The sequence below is a fragment of the Agelaius tricolor genome, unplaced genomic scaffold, assembly GCF_023055355.1.
Source record: "Agelaius tricolor isolate 1412-34295 unplaced genomic scaffold, bAgeTri1.0.p SCAF_12, whole genome shotgun sequence".
Lineage (NCBI taxonomy): Eukaryota > Metazoa > Chordata > Aves > Passeriformes > Icteridae > Agelaius > Agelaius tricolor.
In genome coordinates, this window is record NW_027269272.1 from 18048205 (window position 1) to 18067121 (window position 18917).

The 18917-nt window shown below is 54.6% G+C and overlaps 1 long non-coding RNA gene across 2 annotated transcripts; it reads right to left on the minus strand.

Moving 5' to 3' along the window:
- Nucleotides 1-5100: 5100 nt before the first annotated feature.
- On the minus strand, nucleotides 5101-14109 carry LOC139595062 (uncharacterized). 2 transcript variants are annotated; one of them, XR_011680829.1, is made up of 3 exons: nucleotides 13927-14109; nucleotides 13691-13812; nucleotides 5101-11516 (listed from the first exon to the last, which is right to left on the minus strand). It is a non-coding gene; the product is annotated as an uncharacterized lncRNA (long non-coding RNA). The 2 variants fall into 2 exon arrangements; XR_011680828.1 differs by having other exon boundaries at nucleotides 5101-13812.
- Nucleotides 14110-18917: the final 4808 nt, after the last annotated feature.

Consider the following 18917-nt stretch of genomic DNA (forward strand, 5'->3'; position numbering starts at 1 on the left):
TTGGCTGCAACTTGTGTTGGGTTCCTGAGGCCCCTACCTGGAACAGAGGGCAGGGATCTCAGCCCCAGCACCTGCCACGCTCCGTGGGCCCAGGAACAGCATCCCAGGACAGATGGCACAAAAGCAAGTGACACTCAGGTCAGCATCCTACAGGACATCTAGCCTGGCTTCCCTGGGCTGTCAGCCCTGCCCAGTGCTCCCTCAGTGGGGTAATGCTCATGGGTGCTTGTGGCACACTCTGCCCATGCCTTGGAGGGGAGGGGGTGGCCATCAGGAATGAGAAGCAAGGCCCTGGAAGATGTCCAGCTCTCTTTTAATTAACCTGAACAAGCCAGAGCTTAAGTTTCCGAGCCAAGCCGAAGTCTCCCTGTTAGGAAAAACCTGCAGTACCTGGCAGTAATTTAATAACTCTCATTTCGAGCTTTCTAATAGCGGTGCCGTGGAACGGCTCCAAACCCACTGGTCTCCCTGCCTTTCCGCAATCAAGTTACCTTTATTGCTTTATGGCAATATTAACAGAGATACCAGTGTGAATGCCTCACCTCAGGCTTAGCTGGCAGGAGCCTGGCACGGCTGAGAGGAAGCCCAGCGGTGCGCGGCGGAGCCGGGACGGCTGCCTCTGCTCCAGCACCCACCCCAGCCCAGGGAACAGCCCCAGCGCTCCAGGCCCCTGTGCCAGGCACGTGGCAGGGTGAACTGTCACCCCTGCGATGGGGTCTGGCTCAGGGCTGCCCTGGCATTAAGGATGTCCATGCTCAGAAATGGTACACAGCATCACCCTGGGATTCTGCCCTTTTTGGGGAGGTGTTGCTGCAGGGGTACAGGATTAAGTCCTTTCCCAGCCACCAGAGGAGCTGCCAGGGACCCATGGGGAATGTGTCACCAGCTCCAGACACCTCTGCTCTAGCAGACTTGTCCCTTTCAGCCTAGCAGGAGTTAGGGGGTCCTGTGTGGCAGGGACTGCCTGTCCCCCGCAGAGCTGCAATTAGCTCAGTTGCACTAACCTAGAAGAGGGACTCCATGGCTGTAGCTTGAGGTGCTCCAGAAATACTCCTCCCTCCCAGAGAGGACAGAATGATTTTCATCTTTGAATCCACAAGCAGAAGAGGGACAGGAAGAGTACATAGGAGACAAATCCCTCCATAATTTCAAGTCCAAATCATTCTGTTCTACAAGAAACAGCCCATCACGCAGCCAGGGCCATGTGAGCTGTTTATAGGAGCCCCAGCCATCCATCACTCACAGGTGTCCCTCCATGGGACTTTCCCTGGCTCTGATCTCCCCCAGCTAAACCCTGTCACCCAGCCCCTGATGCTTTAGAGGGGTTCCCCCAGTACTCCTGGCTCTGCTGCAGGTTTGTGATGCAACTGTGGTGCTTCAAGAGTAGTTTTAAAGAATGTGATTCCTCCTTGCTGGCTGGACATTGTAGGGAAAACTTAAGGCACAGCCCTGACCAGGGGTACCACACAGGGATGTGGGGGATGTGGTCACCTTGCCCTCCCTTGACTCCCCTAGCCAGCCTGGGTGGCAAGGCACAGACTTGTCACTGCTGCCATGAGCACCAAGTGGCAGTGAGGAAGAGGAAGGGCTGAAGAAGCGCTTGGTGACATCGTGGGGAGGGCATGAGCTCCCCATCCCCACTGTGGTGGTGGCAGCACCACAGCCCAGGGCAGGGCAGGGTTGTTGTATAAAAGCCCCTGGCCATGGCTGGCCACCAGCGTGGGAGCTCACAAAGCAGCACTGTTCCAGTTTATGGGATTGGAAACAGCTGCTGGAGGGGCACAGATAACCTGACATAGCAGGGGCATGATGGGCTGCTGAGGGGACAGACTGACACAGAGCACGCCCTGCTGGGGTTCGCCCAAACCTTACTGGTCCCACTGGTTTCAGCTGGGAGCTGGCTGGGGCAGTGCACTCTGCATGGGCTGCTGTGTTTTCCTCGAGCATCTCTCACTTGGAGGGAAGGTTTCTTCCCAAGCTGGGAAGTGGAGCCGAGTGTCAGTTTGTGTGTGGAGCCACTGCTAATACCTTCTTTGCTATTTTTAGCTCAGCAGCCTTGTGCTGTTCGTTTCAGCATATTTTTTTTTCCTCCCAGTAAATTCCAAATCTTTTCCCTCTTTCACCTTCTATTCCGGGATGCTGCCTGTACCATTCGGCTTTGATCTGCACTGATGCCAAGTGTGTTTTGAAACTCTAAGTATAGCACATCCCTTGAATTTCTCTTATCTAGCAAAGCAGTAATATCCTCAAAGAGCTCCAGCAAGCTGGTTAAAAACCTGACATCGCATGGCTCAGTCCACACCAGCTACTCCTCAGCCTGGTTCCCAGGCATCCTCCCCTCCAGAGTGCTCTGCAGGCTTGTGACCTGGGCTGTGCTTTGCTGCTGGTGTCTCGAAGTCACTGTCAATCCTATTTTACAGTTCAGAGACTGAAAAGGGCAGCTAGGAGCAAAGAGGGCCAATATTTCTTTTTATTTTTTATTTTTCCCCCCCCAAAGATACCTGAATGCAGCCTTGAATTTTGCATTTTTAAATTGATTGTAGATGAAAGTAATAATAATATTTGAGACTTCAAAACAACCAATTTTCCAGTGTAGGCAGGTAACTAGGAGGCCAAATGCAATCGTTTGTGACTGGCAGTGGATTGCAAGGGCAAAGATCTGAAGACTGCTCTTAAATCCGTCCCCAAAATGTCTGGTGCTCTATACACACACACTGTAACAAATTAATGTCAGATGCTGCACTTGGTATAATTAGACAGGATTTAGAGTGGCAGAGCCAGCAAATTGCTACAATTTATGTGAAGCCCCTACCCCAGGGTCTGCACCCACTGCTGCTTTGTCGTCACTGAAAATTCCTTCATCAGTTGAAGGATGCAGCTCCTGGGTTGCTTTGCACAATTTGGTCCCCAGTTTGGCCCCTGGATGGATCCCTGATGTCAGCTCCTTGGGATGCCCTTTGAGGTGCAGGGCATCAGTAGGAGCCCACAGAACTGATGAACTACGTAAACCACAAAGGACACCTACCAGAAGGACACCAGAGCCAGAGTGCTAGGAAGCACCAATCTGCTTAGTAAATCCTTTTCTGCCTTTCCCCAATACGGAGTATGAATTAAAAAAAAGCTTAGAAAAAAGAAAAAGCACTTTCATTCCCTAGTTCTTATTAAGAGATAAAGTCAATCTGGTTTAACTAACTAAGCCAAGCTCTGGCAGTGGTGGCGCGTGAGCGGCGCGGGTCTGCTCCAAAGTGGAACCAGCTCCCAGCCCCACACTTCAGGAAACATCTCATCCAGTGAACCTCGTATTTTTCCCACAAACTCCCCTCAAGCTGTAAAGCACATCTGGATGATTTTAGGCAGAAAGGGATTTTCCCAGAAAGTTGCAGGGGGAGGGTGGGGGTAGCGAGGGGCTGGTTATATTTGGAAACCTCTTTCAAGCACGAAGACCCCGTTGTGGCGGCAGCGTCGTGGGGTGATGCTGAGCGGCGCAGTGGTGAGGGCGGCTGTTGCACTGGCATGGAGAAATATCTGGCAGCAATTTGTGGCCACAGGTGGGTTTTTCTCCTTGCAGCTGAGTTTTGGATTGTTCTTCTGCCTGTACTCCCTCAGCTGCCCTGGGATGAAGCAGGGACCTGCTGAAATCCTCCGGAGATTTGGTCCAGTGGCTCCAGGGCATCTCCGGACATGGCACTGCTCAAAAGCAACAGAAAGGCAACAAAAAATAGGGCATTTTGAATAGACAAAGTGCCCCAACTGCCTCAGGGCCTAGTCAAGCATTGCTGTTGCTCAGAGGGGCCGGTGATGAGGGTATGAGGAGGCAGCTCATCAAGCCCTTATTAGCACAGGAACTGCCGAGCGCAAATTAACGCGCCAGACTCTGTCCCAGCCGTACGGGGAGCGCCGCCTGCGCAGCCACGCTGAGCAGTTTAATCAACTCAGAAAGCAATTTGTTCTCTCTCTCTTTATAACCTTGACAAGCTAGTGGGTTATTTTTAAGCACACCAGCAAAGGCAAAGGCAATTCCCGGCTGGTTGGCAGCTGGCTGTCAAACCACCATGCCGGGCAGGTGAGCAGCCCCTGCTTTAGAGCAGGGAAAACCTTTCCCCAGGCTGCAGCACTTTCACCCACACATGCCCAAGCCAGGGGCACTCTGCTGTAGGCACAGTCCATCACTTTGGGACAACACAATGGAATGATTCTGTTGACCTGGGGACACACGTATGCCCTGTCTGCTGGGTGCTGTGCTGTGGAGAAGGATGGAGAAGCCAAGATAGGTGCAGAGCTGAGGAACTGAGAACAACTCAGGACTGATGATTCTCCAGAGGATGGATGGGCAACTGAGAGGAGCTGTGTTGTGGCATTGCTTGCCCTGCCCTGTAATTTCTTCCCCTGGAGAGGGCTGTCCCCAGGAAGGGAGGATGGAGGAGATGGTGTGTTGGGATGGCAGACCCACTGCCACATGCACCCTGACACCCATCCTGCTCCTTCACCTCTTACATCTGACCTCCCAGTGAAGGAAGGCAGATGTTTTGCCGACATGGTACCCACTGTGCAGCACACCCCAGGTCACCCAGGCACTGGTGTCAGGGCACCAGCCCAAAATTCAACCAGGGCAGCTCCCACCCTCCATGCTGCAGCATCCCTGCTGCCCACTGCAGTTCGGGTTTGTCCTGTGCAGCCTCCTTCCTTCCAGAGGCCAACTGGACCACTGCAGTAGGAGATATGGGACCTGGAAACCCGAGAGTAGGTGCAGCTGCCTCTGACTGCTTCGTGTCCTCAGGGCACTGGGCTGTGTTTGGTTTGGCCTGTGCTGCCCCAGCAGCTGCTCAGATGTGCTGGTGATAACACGATTAGCAGTAAATTGGTTAATGCTTTCCCAGCCAGCAGGATGAACGGGGTGCAGAGGCCACCTCCCTGCCACGACCACCACAGTCCTCTCAGCCCCGGAGGTGCTGGGTGCTCTTGGGGACAGTGCTGTCATGTTGGTCCCCCTCCTCTGGGAACGGGGGAGGGCCTGGGGAGCGAGATTCCTGCCCCAGCAATGATACGGTTCAGCGCCTGCACTTCCAGCTGATTTAAAGCAATGTCCAAGTTTATAGAGAATTAGTGAGACTAAGGAACATTATTTTTCTTTATTAGGTTAAAGGGTAAGCAAATACAATCAATCTTGTCATGTATCACAAGATGTCAGCAACTTCCCACCTCAGCCAGAAAATTACCGGCTCCTCAGTGGATTGTGGAATTACATTCATAACCGCAGAAAACAAATATATACATGTATATTTTAATGAAAACACTGAAGGTTGCTACCTCACATCATCATCACAAATAGGTTACTGCTGAGCTAATTTAATCAACAGCAAAATCCAGCTGCATAGGAACCCCCACTTGGAGGAAGATGCAGCCCACGCAGGGAGATGAAGGTGTTGGTGAAGGGATCTGCGTGGGATGGAGCTGGCAAACATGACCCCAAGCCCCAGGCTGGGCTGGTGTCCACAGGGACTTGGTGCCCCAGCCCCAGCCCCGACCCAGATGAGTGCAACCATATGAGTGTAACCATAATGCTGTGTTCTGCCCCATGCTTTAATGATGCTCTACCCCATGTTTTAGCTATGGGGACATCTTGCAATGGCCGCGTTTTGGCTCAGTTTGGCTTCTTCATTTAACAGCTTCCTAACTCAATTGCACTCATCCCCATCCTTCCCTCGCCATTCCTGGTTCAGATAACCTTGCTGAACTCCTCTTGGAGATTAACCAGAGAAGGGGAGCCCATTAGCTGGTCCGAGCTTTAGAGTTGCTAATCAAAGCTAATGAATTAACCAAGAGGGTGTTGATTTCCAATCTGAGCATTCAGGAGGAGGGACAGGATCTGTCCTTCCCTCTGTCCCATCTCCTGCATGCCACTGCAGTCCCCTGCTCTGACAGTGCAGGATGCTGCCCTCTCCCCTTTCTCCATCCACAGTCCCCCCTGGCTCGATCCCAGCCAGGGGCGAGGTAAGAGGAAAGCCCTTTTGAGCTGGGAAGACACAAATAATCATTGTAATGATGACTGGTAGGACTCTGAGCTGCCTGCCAAGATCATGAGCTGCTCAGACAGCCCAAAGAGCAGCAAGGCTGGAAGTCATCTGGCAAGCATGGGGCTGTCCACAGCGGTGGCAGGGCAGAGGGCAGGGGATGTGGAGAGGCGAGGAGGAGCAGGGGGCCGGAGCCTTCCTGCCTGGCAGGATGAGGGATGTGGCCCAGCAGGGCCAGTCTCACAGTCACGGGCACTGTGCCATGAAGGAAGCTGTGTGTGCTGGCCAGCACGGCCAAGGGCTGCTCCTGCCCCGCGTGTGACCCTGCATTTACCCTGCTGTCCCCATGCAAGGGCGGCCGGGTGACAGTTCATCCAGTGCCACAGTGACTGTGTGGCTAAACACAAAGTGGTGCCCTCCTCACTCTGCAAAGGGCAGCACTGAATCATCCTCTTTTGCAGCTCCAGGTCCCCAACTCCAGTGTGTCCACATGTCATTCCAAAGCAAAAATATTTGGTGGCCTCAGCAAGGTCCCCCAGCCTGGAGGCATTAGGAGGAGAGGGGTGGCCCAGGCAAGTGCAGTTGTTCTCTTGGTGCGAGGGTGTCTTCTCACTCCAGAACACCGCACTCTCCAAGATCTGATGTGCAGGGGAGGTGATGATGGCAATGCTGTCCCCTGTCACTGTGGCATGGTGCCTTGTCCCTGAGATGCTCATGGGCAGGCAGTCTTGGATGTGTATCATTCTTGGAGATGATCTGCACACAAAGCTGATAAGGCCCTCATACCCAGACAAGTCACTGTCTGTCCCTCTCCTACCCAGCTGCCCACAGAGCCACGCTGTGGGGTCTCTGTCACCTCTGTCACCTCTGTCACCCAGCAGGAGAGACCAGGTTTCCCCAGCATTTATTCTCCAAACCTGCCAAGGGAGCCCAGCTGTCCACCCCGAGGATAACACAGGCAGCCTGAGTCTTGCCTGGCAGAGTCACCACTGCACTCCAGATCCTGCTGAGTGCCCAGCCCGTGGTGACAGGGACCATAAAACACTTGTGTGGCAGTGCTGAGGGCTGGCTGGCTGCCTCCTTTGGACTGTCCCCAGTTCAGAAGCACCCAGGCTTGCCCAGGTTGCTCAAGGCTCCTCTGGGAGCTCTGGTTCAGCTCCTGTGCATTGCAGGGAAGCTGTGGCAGCTCAGAGCTGCAGAATTACTGAGGTTGCACCACTTGTTTCTTGCCCAGCTGATGTTGGCTGACAGCTGCCATGCACACACTGATACTCCACAGAACTGGCAGCAGGATGCTGTCTGTTCCTGCCTGGAGTTTGCCTGCACCACCTGCTGCCCACTGGACAACGATGGCTTCAGTGAGCAGAGCCCAGGTGTGCCCCAGTGGCATGGGGCACAGCCACCATGCTGAACAGCATGCCTGGGGAAGCTGAAACATGTGCAGGCACAAACACACAAAGTGCAGCCCCCTGCACCTGGTGGCACATGCAGACCCCCAGCCTCAAGCTGGACTCCTCCACCTGATGCCAGGGCTTTCAGGTGAACCCAAACACCTTTAAAAAGGGTTTTCCAGCAGGACATGGGCAGGAGCACCACGGTGAGCCGGATGCCCTGGCGCTGCAGGTGCCCTGCATCCGCAGCCACCGCGTGCTGCCGTGTGCAGCCCCAGCCTGCCCTCATTTATCTCCCCTCCAAATTGTGAATGAACGAACTTTCTCCCAGAATAAATAACCATCGCTCAAAAGTTATTTTAGGGCTGGTCTCGGTCGCTGGAGTTTCCGCGCCTGCCGAGGCCCATCACATTGTTTTCTGCTGCTTTCCTTGGCACGGCCCCAGTCCAGGGTTCAGAAGTTATTACTATAAAAGTCAAATTGCTTTGAGGGGGGGAGGCTGGGGGAGGCAGGGTCGGTGGAGGGAGAGGGGATGGGATTCCTGGAAAGTCTCCAGCCAGGGATAATTGGAGCTGTGCGGGGTTGGACCAGTCCCCGCCGTGCTCGGGGGAGTGTTTCACCTGGCCGGTGGCCAGAGGAGCCAAGGCAAGGAGGAGGAGGAGGAGGAGGAGGAGGAGGAGGAGGGCTGGGTTATTGCAGGCACAGCCCCCCCTGAAATGCAGTGCTGCTGGGGGGGATTCCTGGGGGCGCCCAGGCTCATTCCTTGCCATCTCCTGGAGAGCCCTTGCCCATCCTCCTCCTTGCGGCCCCTTGAACCTGCGCTCGCCCCACTTCCATTTATGCTGGTTATTTCCCCATCTACAACACTAATTACTTTCCTGCCTTTGCACTGAGGATTGCCTTAAGCCCTGAAATATTAATGTTTAATTTCCCTTCTAAAACTTCCTCTTTCAGTGTTTGCCACTACCACTTGGTAAATTTTGGCCATCCATAAAAGCAAATGTACTGCCCCTTCACACAGGCACTGCACCCAGTTGCAGTAAAGCTGGTGATGAGATACCAGTTCCCATCCTGAATGAAGCAGCATCACCCTCAATCCTTTGGGCTCTTTTCCCACACCCTCTGTGGTCAAGGGTTGCCCTGGACCTTCCCTAGCACAACAGGGCAGGAGCAGCTCATGGATGTGGGATCTCAGCGGGGATGTCCTCTCCCAGGGTGTGCTTGTGGGATTGTGCCCTGGCTGCTGTGTCCCAAATCCTTTGATCTAAACTCGATGCTTTTTTTCCCATTTAAAAATGATTTCTGTGAATGGTCATGCTGATGTGTCCGTGCAACTTCATTAGGATTCAGTTTGCTCTCTCCTTTCCTCCAGGCAGCCTTATTTTTATTATTCCCATTATTTAAGGTTGACCTTACAGCAATGACCAGCATCCTCCTGGCAGATAGGGCCGTGTCTGTGCTGGCCCTTCCAACCTGCACCCCAGAGACCTGCCCCGGGGTGCCCCTCACCCTGAAGCTGGCACCCCAAATCCACCACAGCCCACAGTGCTGGGGAAGCAGCGCAAACACCCTGCAGCCAGGATTCATGGGCTGGGAGCAGGCAGGAACAGCCAGGAGATAAGAGGTGGCTCAGCTTTGATACGTGCAGCTCGTACGCCTGGAGCAAAATCATCAGACAGGGGCATCCACTCAGCGAGGCGACTGCTGGGCTTCCAGGGACAGGGAGCAGGCACAGGAGATTACCTGGCAGCAGGATGTGACAGCAGAAAACGTGACCTGTGGAGGCACTTCAGAGAGGACATCTTCATGGAATCACTGACAGGAAGAGCCCAGAGTTGTCATCCCACTGGCACTCCAGCCCAGCTCAGCCACCCTGGCACAGCACAGGGCACATCCCCAACCCCCTCCCTGCCTCATCTCCTGCCAGGGTGATGAAATATTGCACTACCTGTGATGCTCAGAGTGAGCGAATATAAAAGTATTAACAGAGTATAAAGAAGAAAAATGTGAAGAAAGGAGAGGAGAGTAAGCAGGGTGAATTTCAGCTCCATGGCAGCTGGGAGACAGGCGAGGCACTCTGCCCTATGCACCTGGGACCTCACTGCCTGAGGGCATGTGGAAAACCCCTGTCCCAGGGCTGCAGAGTTGCCATTCCACACCTACCATGACCCTGCACAACCCCCCAGGCCGAGCTGGTGGGGCAAGTCTCTGCTTCTTGCAGGTAAAAGCCAGCAGAAATTGTCCATGGGGCCACATCCAGGTGGGCTGGTGGGTGAGGTGGACTCTTGGCTCCTCTGTACAATTTTTCCACCTAACCTTTCGTTTTAGAGAATCATAGAATGGTTTGGGTTGGACCTTTAAATGCCATCTAGTCCAGCTCCCATGGGCAGGGGGATCTTCAGCCAGTTCAGGTAGTCAGAGTCCCATCCAGCCAGGCCTTCCAGGGATGGGGCACTCACCATCTTTCTGGGCAGCCTGTACCAGTGTTTTACCATCCCCAATGGAAAAAGACTCACTCCTTATATTGAATCTAAATTGCCCCTCTTTCAGTCTAAACCCACTGCCCCTTGTTCTGTCCCTTTTAACACCCAGCTGTGAACCCCTGCCACCCCACCGCTCCTCTCCTGCAATCGCTGTCCACCAGGCATAGCTGGTTCCTTCTCTATCCCCTCCCTAATGGATCTGACAGCTGCTCCCTGCACTGGGCCAGGTTTCAGTTTCCCCACGCTGAGGTTTCCTTGCACAGTCTGTTGCAAAGCCAGAGCCAGGGCTGTCTCAGCCAGGCAGCAGCGATGCTCCCGGCCATGGCCCTGCTGCCAGGCGGGTCACCCTGCTGGCCCCTCGTGGCCCTCACCAGCACACTGGGGACAGGAAGGAAAGAGCAGAGTCGTAGGAATCCGATTATGAACTGAGCAATAGCACGTGCGGAAGAGCCTGTGGGGAAGGGGCTTCCAGGGCTATTTTCGCCCAACGAAAGTTGCAATTAATTTGCGGAGGAAGTCGCTCGGCATTAAGAAACCCTCCAGGCAGAGTCCGGACCCAGGGACACACATCCCATTATTTTCTCGTTTAAAAACCATCTCGGTGGTGAAGGGGGCTGCTCCCCCCAGGCTGGCGCTAACGGGGAGCCGGGGGGGAGCTGGGGAAGGGGGGAGCTGGCTCTGGAGGGGCAGGCGTGTTTGGAGAGGGAGAGGGAGCTGAAATTAACCTTGGAAAGCATTCAAATTAGACTGTGTAATAAGAGACCCACTTCTCTGGGTAAATTTGTTAGGATTAGGGCTCACTGAGCTGTTGAGGAGAATTCAGCATGGCTCAGAGCCAGGATGAAATGAAGCTCCTGGCTTGGTCGGCTGCGGGAAAGTCCAGGCTAATGGGCTTTGGTTCAAACTTTGATAGGAAAAAAATCCAGGAACAAAGGCACTAATTCTTCCAAAAGCCCCAAAATCTCAGTTTATACATTTCTGTTTATGTTCATTCATAATAGATATACACAGCTGTTCTTATCATTCATATTCAAATTCCATATGCATCCTTAGCAGTTAGTACTCCTGCCTCAAACGGAAAAAAAAAAAAAAAGCCATGTGGAAGATTAAAGAAAACTGAAAAACAACCTGTCTTGGGGTGTGAATTCTCCCAGCATCTGTGTCTGACATCAGGTCCTTGCACTGGGGTCCAACCTCGGGACAGAGGAGGAGCCCACTACAAGCATGGGCTGGACATTTTAAAAAGGACTTTTCTGAGTCTCTTTGTCACCTGCCACAGACCACCCATCTGCTGAGCTTTCTCTGCTCTGGGCAGGGAGGTGGCTGGCAGGTGTTCACCCTGTGCCACCAGTCCTGGCACCCACCAGATGCCCATGGCTTCCCCAGTGATATTGTGCAGCTGGAGAGGAGGGGATGAGACCGACCTGCTCCCCATGGCGGGGCATCTGTGCTTACACTGCCCTGGGTGAACAGAAGGGAACTTTTCCAAATTCCATGGTTATAAGCTAAAAAAGTCGCAAACCAGCCAAAACTGAAACAATGATTTTATGTTATTCGGTCTTTTCTTCTAAAAAAATATTCTCTGTCTCACATTCCACAGGATCTCTCCTTGCTTCCTTTAAAAATTATCCCTGGAGTAAGGACCAAAAGAAAAAAAAATACATTTAAATCTGGATATCTCATAAAATATTTGCATCTTAAACCTTACTTTTTGATCCCTGGAATTTGCTCCTATGGACAAATCTAGTGCTGTTGAGTAAAGCTCATTAGTAAGAACTATCTGCTAGAACGAGCAGCAGGGACACAGATAGCACAGATACTTGAAGTGTTGTCACTGGGTTTCAGAGTTAATCCTGCTGAGAAGTTCCCCTCTCAGCTCGGAGCTGTTGTTTTGCACATCCATGACACTGCTACTGATTCTTAGGATTATTAGGGAAGGCTGGGACTCCATCCCTCTGCAGTGGATGTGTAACCCGTGGTACCTCAGTGTGGACGGCAGGAGCACCAGCAGTGGCGCCAGGCGGCTGCAACAGCCCCTGACCCTCCTCCTCCTCACCTCTGGCAGTGCCCAGGTGAGATGCAGGCTCTGGCACGGCAGGGATGTGGCCTGAGCCGTGCTGGGCAGCTCTAACCCGTGCTCCAGAGCCAGGAGGGGGTGTCAGGCCCTGCGGAGCAGCGTGCTGCTGCTGTATTTACATTCCAGCCTAAATTGGCTTCTCCTCTGGTCTTGTCCCCATCCCCTCCTGCTGCGTGTTCCCCCGGCTGCTGCAGCCCCTCCGTCTGCTTGAAATACCCTTTAATCGGGAGCTGCTTGTGTTTTCCGGCCACAGCAGCAGGGGAGTGGCAGCCTGGGGACAGGGGACAACCCCAGCACACCCGGACAGGGGCCGTGTCCCCAGTGCTGTGCCCAGCACGGTCTGTGGTGCCTGGGAGTGCACGGGCTTGTGCCAGCACCTTCCCCTGCATCACCCTCACACCCAGGGCACAGCTGTAACATCTGCCCAGGACGTGTCCCCACTCAGGCAGTGCTTGGGTGCCTGTGAGACGTGAGGGGAGGCATCATCCTGAGATGGAAAGATCCCCTGTGGGCTGCAGAAGGCAGGCCAGAGGAGCAGAAAGCAGGCTCACCCAGCCGTCTTTCATTTCATGAACAAACACATGAAGACCTGGAAGCAATAAATCCAGAGCTTGGACTACAAAACCAAACACGGCTGCAGCTCCCTCTTGGAATAGGAAAGTGGGAGAAAGAGGGCAGCCACAAAGCCGGCTGAGGAGCACAGGCACTGTGTCCCCTCCTGAAACCACCAGGATGCTTTAAAGGGGCTGCTTCAGGGTGCTCTGGCAAAAAATGTGTTCCCAAAAAGCTGTGAGGGCTGGTTCCTTTGTGCTGTCAGTCACTGTGCCCCAGGGATGCACAGAGCATTCTTGGAAGCAGCCTGGATTGGCAGGTCCCAGGGTGAGCAGGTGTCCCTCACCCAGCTGGGAGCAGCAGGAGCAGAGCCCAGGGTGCAGGGGTGCACTGGGAGCACAGGTACCCTCGGGGTGCGCAGCATCACCCACACCCCACGCTCGAGGTGCCAGCTCCTGCAGCAGCCAGGGCCCCTCGGGGGCAGTGGGTCATGTGTGCTGTGCCAGTGGGTGCTGTCCTGGCTGCTGCCCCGATGTGGGGCTGCCCTGGGGGTGCTGCTGTGGGAGGGGGCTGCCCTGAGCTGCTCTGTGGGCAGGGCACCCAGCCAGGCATTTCCCAGGCTGGGTGTTTCCTGCCCATGGGTGCAGTGTGGCACCCGGTGGCCAGGATGACTCCCACCTTACAGTTCTCCCTGGAAAAACAGATGGGAGCTGTTTTTCACCCAGTCCAGCTATCTCACTCCTGCTGCCAAGCCCCCACTGTCCCCCTCCCATCCTGCACCAGGAGCTGAGCATTTGTGTTGCTGGCCCTGCCAAGACCCTCGGGCTCACCTGCCCATGCAGAGGGAAGGACAGGTGTGTGCCCAGGCTGTCAGCACTGCCCCCAAACCAACAGAACTCACTTTAGGAATCCCTGATTCCCATGTAGCTGGGGACATCCCACCCTGGAGACTCAGGGAGTCCTGCTCCATCGGGCAGGAGACCCAGGGAGGAAGAGGAGAAGAGGATGGAGAAGTGACAGCCCAACCAATGGGCAATGCAAGCCGTTAGTGGGATCCCTGGCCAAGTCTGCACTCCCCCATGGTCAGCCTGCAGTAATCCCAGCTTTTCCCACATCCCTGCCAGGTACAAGGGCAGACTGGGTGCCCACCAGCTCCCTCCCCAGGACTGCACTCACCTGACACGACGATCTTACAGGTGATCTTTTCCAACCCAGATGATTCTATTGCTTCCCCTGGCAGCTAGGGAAGCTGCAGCAGCATCGGAGCTGCCTTCTCCTTCCAGCATTCGGGCAAACTGCTATTTGTAAAACAAAGGTGAAAACATCAAATCAGATGGATGAGTCAGAGGAGAAGTTCAAAAAACGGGGAGCGCGGGGAAGGGGAGAAGCAGGATCTCCATCTCCCCTCCCACCTGCCAGCAGGCAGCGAGGCGGGCAGGGGAGCAGGCGGCTCCTCGCCTGCTGGCAGCCCATCACGGCTTCAAAGGGGCGCAGATCGGATCGGCAGCAGCCGGGGATGCACCGAGCAAGCGCTTAGCGGGGAAAGGAGATGGCTCCGATAAGCCAACGTGTGAACTCCCAGGTTTAAATTAACTAATGACTTCAGATGCTGCCGATAGTCTGCAGGGGATGGGGAGGAGTGATTTATGGGAGAAGATTAAACAGACTAATTGGCCAGCTTTACCACTTAGGAGTTACCAGCCAGGCTGGGGGCTGTGCCAAGGAGGACCCACTGTGCCCCAGCCTTGTGAGAAAGGATGGGGAGCAACTCCAGCCCCTCCTCGGCCCCCTCCAGCCCCCCCAAAGCCACAGGTGCTCTGGCAGCCTCCTGACCCCGGAGCACCCCTGGGTGCAGGAGATCCCACCATGCACCCCAGCACTCGCCCACCGCTCCTGCTCTCAGGCGCAGACATGGGAGACTTGTGGACTCTCCTCTGCTGCCTGACCTGAACCTCCCCAGGGCTTCCCAGCCAGAACAGAGGGTCCAGGGTCTGCTTGACCCCCACTGCTTTATGGCTACAGGACCAGGCACTAACATGGAGCAGGCACCACTGCTGCCAGGTCTCTGGGGTGAAGTGCAAGGTCAACAGAGCTCACACCAAGGTTCTTTCAAATCCCAGTTACATACACGCCAAGAATCAGTGATTTCCAGTGGCTGGGCAAGCACTGAGCTCAGCCTTACCCTGCACCAACTCACTGCTCTCATATGTAAGGAGCTGCCGTGGTCTCAGCCAGGAGAGCTTTTTACCACGTTATGGGAAAGCTCTTGGAGTTTCCTTTTCCAGGAGCCTGGGATATAATAAAAAGGCCTCCTCAGGCTTCAAAGCAGGAGGATTTTCATTGCTTCCTGGGCCAAGAACAAAGCACCATTGAGCACAGCCAACAGTTGTTGTCTCTGTCCCTTGATGTGCATCCCGTTCTCAGGCTTGGAGGGCACGGTTCACAGGGATGGAGACAGGTTCATGCACAGCCATTGCTCTGGACCAGGAACACTCTGAGACAGGTTTGCCCCCTTAAATCATCCTAGTTTCACCATGAACTGCCAGGGTGGCCATGGACAAGGCATGGGGAGTGCTGGTGGCCTGACCCCAGGGCTGGCAACACTTCCCCATCCACTCACTTGGTACCTGCGAGACAACAGGGCACTGCTGGAGTGCATAACGTGGTTTTCAGCAGGGATTGAATGCATGACTGTGAAAATAACACAGAGGTACCATGAAAACAGCTGTTTCCATGTTAAAATGGAAATTTAACAGAGTGACAAGCAGGAGCTGCAGGGGATGCAGCATGAGCTTCCTCCAGGAACCCACACAAGTCGCAGCTTAGCGCTGGGGCATGAACTTCCCACCACGTCCAAAGCCCAGCCCTGGGGTGATGCTTGCCCAGAGCAGTTCAGGGAACTTCCTGCCCCTTGCCCCAGGGCACCCACAGAGAGCTGGAGCTCTGCTTTCAGCCTGCCACCTCCAGCACTGTGACGTGCCAGGGAAGGGACAGGCAGCTGGGGACATGTCCCAGATGCCTTTGGAGAAACAGGAGCTCCTTGTCACTGCTATCAGCATGAAGCTCTTGGGCCCTTCCCCTGCCCACGCTGGGTCTGGGACAGGTTTCCTGGTGCTCTTTGTCATCAGTGCATGGGGACTGGCTGGGGAGGGCTCTGCCTGGCTTGGTTCCACCAGTCCCATTGCTGGAAATGAGGTTTTGAGAGAAGAAATTTCTGATATCCCCATGGCTCCTGTGTGCAACACAAAGAGCCAGGCCAAGCAAGGCTGGGGTGGTTTCATGAGCCCCTGCCTGCTCCCCACATCCCCCACTGCCAGCCCATGCTCTGTTTCAACCACCTCACCCCACTTCCCTGAGAAACAATAAACCTCCATGTTTGTGCAGAGACAGGCCAGTTCACATGGGGGTTAAAAAAAAAAGGAATAAAAAGTCAGATGAAAAAGCCTGGGCCCACGATGTCCCACAAACACCACACCGTTGTGGCTGCCTGTGAGCTGCTTCAGCTGTGCACAGCATCACTGGCAAGAAATTACTTTTTTTGAAATATTTTTGTTTCCCCAAACCATGAATGAATTATTTAGGCATCTCTAGCAGTTACATGGAGAATGATCAACCGCTGCTCAGTGTGGGCTGTCTCAGTGCCTGCTGGGGAGCAGCTTTTGGGAAAGCAGCCCCATTGTCATGATGCTGCACGTGCCTGAGCAGAGCCACGGCACTGCAGAGCTCTCTGCAGTGCTGCCAGCAGGGCAAAGAACATCATCTCTCCCTACAAAGGCTACAACCAGGAGCAGGAGCTTTGTTCCAGAGCTGGAAGAGTGCAGTTCACCTGCTCCGCCTCCCCAGCCTGTTCCTCCCTGCGACGTGCTCCAGGCACCTGCCCAGAGCCAAAACCGTGGAGAAACTCGGCCCTGATTTGTAATGTGTGAAGGTAATCCAGTGCTGGAGCAAACTGCTGCACTGAGTCACAGCAAACCTTGGCTACCTGCTAATGAACCTGGGCCTGGGATGTCTGAAACCTGCAGAGAAAGCCCTGGCTGTGCAGACAGGAGAGCTCTGGCTGCTGCCGACTGCAGTCATGAAACTTCACCAGGGTGATGCCTATCCCTGACAAAACAGCCCCTGCCAACACACACACGTGCTCAAAGTGTCTCACTGACTCAGTGTAGCCTCCTGGAGCAGGGTATCACTTCACATCCTGCACTTGCCCTACCAGGCACAGGCTGGAGGCTCCTCACCCCAGGCAAGCACCAGGCAAGGAGATATTCCCTTGCCTGGGGAATATCTTACTCCAAGAAATACCTGTAATCCTGCAGATAAATGCACCCAATGTGGAGCAGTGAGGGGATAAAAGCACTCTCTAAGAAAACTTCAGAAGGACAAAAGTCCTTTCATAAAATCACTCTTCCTTGTTGGAAAGGCACATGGTGAGGATGGACTGCTGCTGCTCTGAGGGTGAGCACTGCCTTGCCTGGTGCCTCACTGCTGAAAGATGTGGGAGCTAATGGAAGAACCAGGGAGCCTGTAGGGCTCTCTGCCCTGTAGCTAAGGAAGAAGGCTATGTTTTAAAGCCAAAATCCCCAGTAAGGGATGGGAAACCCTGCTCCTGGCTGTCTCTTTTCTGTCAGTATAGTCAAGGCTACTGATGCCAGGGGAGACACTGGTCCTTAGGAATCACAAAGAAGCTGTTGGGGTTTTCAGCTCAACTGTAAAGCCTCTTCATCCCTTCCCTCTCTCACTCTCACACCCAGTTTATAACCTCTGTCACAAACCCATCTTTAGGCTCATCCTGGACAGGCTGGAGGCTGCATGTGTGTCTGGGTGGGGGTCAGCCTCACCAGCCACCATGGATGTTGTCCCACAGCAGAGCCTGCATCCCTCCTGGCAGCCCCCAGCCATGCATCTCTCCCAACACTTTGCCTTCTCCCCTTTCTCCAGCTAAGCCCCCTGCATGGCCTCAATTACTGGCAAAGGTTCCCACAGACCATGGCTCCTTATGCCCTTCTCAGACCTGGGGACCATCACCTGCTTCCAGCTCCTGAATGATGTCCAAATTCTCTTGCTCATGGTTTCACATCATTGCTGATGTCTCAGCAATCCCCAGCCTGCCTAGTTCATGGCATCCCCAGCAGTCCATGAGCTTGGCACACTCCTGGCCTAAGGTCCCCAGTTGGTCTTTTATCTTCTGAATTACTTCCCCTGTGCTGAAGGATGGGGCAGAAAGAGCTGAGGTGTGCAGGTGAGGATGGGTCTGGAATCCATGCAAACCTGACTCTGAGTATCAGTGCCTGGGTGCTCAGACACTGCAATTTCCAGGGGAGAGTCCCCTCCCCAGGGAAACCACTCAGCCCACTTTGGCTGCTCCTAGATTTGGCAGCGCACCTCACCTGGGCTCCATGGTTTGGGCAAGTTAGACCCTTTCCATGCCCCACAACTCCCCTGGCACTGGTTGCTCTGGTGTCTCAACACTGAAAGCTGCGAGCTGAAGGGAGGGACCCCCTGTAAATGAGAGGGAGTTTGCAGACATCACCGCAGCCCCAGCTTCCCCTCCCTCATCCCCAGCCCCACCGCGCGGCTCTCGCCTGCAGCGGGGCCCCAGAGCAGAGAAACGCACGCTTTTTGTCAAGGCTGCTCTCCTCATGTTTATTTCCCTTTGCCGTGGGAGCAATTTCCCCTTCCCACACAGGCAGCTCTGGCCGTGGCCGTGGGGATGGGGCCAGCGCTGCCCCTGGCAGAGCCGGGCGGGGACGCGGGGCCGTATCTCATCCGCTGGCATGCAGCACGCAGCGCCTGCAGGAAACATATGTCACTGCTTAAACAGATCGTGAAAGCTTCAATCACTTCCTTATGGCGGAGCCGGGCTGCATTCATACCAGCAGCCAGCATCTCCTGCCTTTTCCTGTGACTGGGAGCAGCCCTCGGCCCTGTGGGGTGCTCCCCTGCCTCGGTGCTCCCCTGTCCCCACGGGCGGCTCCACAGGGAGCTGTGAAACACCATCCGGGAAAACAAACCGTTTCTTGTCAGCACCTTGTTACCTCCCTAAGATGCTCCCCTCTGCCTGCAAACCTGCCCTGCAGGAAGCTCAGGGGTGGAGCCCTCCCCATATTCACAGTCCAGCCCCAGGCTCCCTCCAGCGTACTTGCTGGGTGCACAGCTGCTGTGTTTGGGGCACCCGGCACTTGCTGACAGCACATGGCCATAGCCCAGAACAGTCTCACTGGTCCCCAACCCATCACTGACCCTTGGGACAGCCTTGGAGGAGTTCAGTGCATCTCATGGGCATCAGCTGTGCATGGAGTATGGGATCCACCAACTTAGCTTGTCCCCAAGGAGCTTCATACAAAGCTTTCCTGGGGTGTCTCTTGGAGCAATGTCCTTTGGAGGGATCTCAATCACACATACTCTC